Source organism: Echinops telfairi, unplaced genomic scaffold, assembly GCF_000313985.2.
Source record: "Echinops telfairi isolate 266 unplaced genomic scaffold, ASM31398v2 ScPeMD7_14;HRSCAF=57, whole genome shotgun sequence".
Classification (NCBI taxonomy): Eukaryota; Metazoa; Chordata; class Mammalia; order Afrosoricida; family Tenrecidae; genus Echinops; species Echinops telfairi.
This window is the reverse complement of record NW_022103911.1, coordinates 12,075,177-12,078,298: the sequence shown is the minus strand read 5'-3', so window position 1 is coordinate 12,078,298 and position 3,122 is coordinate 12,075,177.

Below are 3,122 nucleotides of genomic sequence, written 5' to 3'. Positions count from 1 at the left end.
TTTGCTATTTAGGATGATTGTATTCAAAATTTTATCTATTTTGAATGTTCTTAAGATTAAATGCTTGATGAAAGGTCGACATGAAATCCCAGAAGTCAATGTATTGGTACATCGAATTTCCTTGAAAAATGTATTTACCTTTTTTTATTTGAGTGCTTTATGTTACGGTGAATTTGTAACAGCCACTGTAATGTGGATGAAAGCCTGAGATAAATCCTATGTAGAATATTGCAGAATGTTCTTTGCCAACAACCTTAGAAAAGCAAGAAGCCCTTGGGATCTTCGAGGACAATTTGGAACAAGAATCTGCTTTGTGGGGGTGGGGGGCAGGCTGTATTAAAGGAACATAGTGTCACAGTGGGCTAAACAGCAAGGTTGTGCTGCAAACAGCAAAGTTACCCGTTTTAAGCCGTCATCCCGTCAGAGGTAGGAAGAGAAGGCAGTCTTCTGCAGAGATTTATGGCCTTGGAAATCGGATAGAACAGGTCGATATACTCTGGTGCTGTGCCACAGGATTGACCTAATGGGTCTGGGTTTGAATAGTCAAGGCCCAGACCCTGTCTGAACTTCGAACTTTCAGAATTGTGAGCTAATAAATAAGTATTGTTTTAAGATGCTACCTTTGTACCCAGAACCAAACTAAACCTACTGTGGCTGACTTGATTCCAACTTCTAGAACTACTATAGAACAGGATAGAACTGTCTCACAGAATATCTGAAGCTAAAATAATTATGAAAGCAGAGATCCTCATCTTTTTCTTGCAGAGAAGTTATCAACCCACTATTTAATCCTGTGTACTACCAGGGCTCCTTTTGGTAAAAAAAAAAAAAAAAATGTTAAAATTCTAGAAAGTTCTTTGCTGGTTTCTTAAAACTAGCAATAAGAAAATTAGCACAGAATTACAAATGCTCATTTTTGTAAAAAGCATGACATATTTTTTTGGGGAAATTTGGCCATACTAGGAACAGTATTCACTAAATAGTCACCAAAAAAGTCTAACTGATTTCCCTTGGTAGCTCCATTCCACTCTATCCAGAGAATGGGCTTTATAACCTGGAAATATAAGGGGGGCAAGGCTGAATTTGATAGAGAGCGAGAGGAGCAAAAGGGCAAATTTCAATTCCAGTCAATCAATGGAACACTCCATAGATGAAACAATCTTTTATTTTTCCTTGATTATAAAATAACTCCAATTAAAATACTAGTAACGTATTTTTCCAATCTAAGGGAATGAACAGTTGTACAATATGTTTATCATTATATTTAAATTTAGTACATAAATATAGCATAAACAATTCCAGTAAGTTTTATTCCAGCTTCCTGTTAATTGGTATGTATTATATAAATGTCATGGAGATAACTCTTTCTCTGAATCAATACTGTAGAATGATAAATCACAAATGGTTAAAAGCAATAACAAAAACAACTAGCTTGACTTCCTCTACTAATCAGACAACAACGGTTAAACCAAAAAGATGTGCCCTTTCCAATTTAGGCGTGATTTTCTCTAGACAGTGAGAGTGACTTTGAAGCATAAAAAGTAGTTAACCTTCCTGGCATGATGCTGTAAAAGGTGTCTTCTTATATCTATCTGCTTCCAGAATCATTTGGATCAAAGAAAGGTGTCACTGGTCTGGCTTTCTCTTGCAATACCGTCTTCCATTTCAAGGGAAGTAGCTATGTGTTGCTTATTTTGAATCAATCACTTTGCCTGTTGCCTTAAAGTTATGCTCTCAGTTGTACTATGAGAAAAGAAAATTTGACAAGTCTTAGCAGAGTAAGGCAGCTTTTTAGCTTAAAGCCATTATTGTCATAGTCTTTCTCTTAGTGAAATTTGTAGATTTGTGTTACTCTCTTTCCTCTTTAAAATGACAGCATTGCAAAAATATTGGGGAAGATTAGTTATAAGAATACTATATTAAGTAGAATACTAAGAAAGAGGAAAAGATTACACTGGGTTGTTTGCCTGGCAAAGGACAAAAACAGAATTTAATCAAGCACATTCTACCAAAATAGATAAAAAAGCAGGAATTAATTTTTAGCAGCTATTCAATATTATCTTGCTACCTAATTATGTTATTTCTCTACCAGATACTATCTTCAACAATAGCGTACACTTAAGAAACAGTTACTGAACAAGTTATGTACTTCGGCCAAGGACATAGTAAGTATTGATTTAATTTAAAAAGCTAAAATGTCTTGAATTCACCTTTGATTGTTACTGAGATCCCTTTATAAGGTTTGCTTTCAATGTTTAAGTTGAGTTGGATAAAAAGATCAAAGAATTTATTATTAAAGAATAAGGATATATTTATAAATTCCAATATATATATATACATATATATTCTAAGAATATGTATAACTCCATGGTATTTGGGGTAAATATGTAAATGAAATTATTTCTTAAATAGATCTTTGATCAGTCATCCTGTTTTTAATTGCAATTCCCAATGCTAATGTTTCTTTACTTGCTTTTGGTATTACCAATTCTCCATTGCTGGCCCCTTGGACGTGTTATCAAAAGTAATTGCAACCACCTGTTTCTAAGCAATTATAAGTTTCTTTGCCAAAAGTCCATTTATATCCCTTATTCTGGCTTGGCATTCATTGAGATTTATATTTTCAATGATTGGTTAGTCTCTTACAAGTTATACAATCACTTATTTTTTTATCTTCCAAATTTTGGCTAACATTTCTCATCTCATCACTTATCTTCTTCTATATTGTTTTTCATTTCACATTTAAAATTTTAAACTATCATTTTACAGTGATTGTAAAAATAGGATCTTAAAGAGGTTATCGTACATACATTACATCAGCTATATTAAATTCTAAACTTATTCTAACCCAAAACATAAATGAAAACAAATTCGTTGCAAACAACTTGTTGCAGACCCACAGCGACTCTATAGGACCAGGTAGAACCGCCCCTGTGCATTTCCAAGACTGTGACTCTTTATGGAAGTAAAAAGCCCTATCTTTCTTCCTGTGTCCTAGCAGTTACAGGTCCACGGTTTAAAATTACAAGTCACTCTTTGGAGAAATATGAGGCTTTTACTCCTAATGAGGTAGTTCATTATGCCAACCTGGCCGATAAACACATGTGGGGTTAATTGAAGGG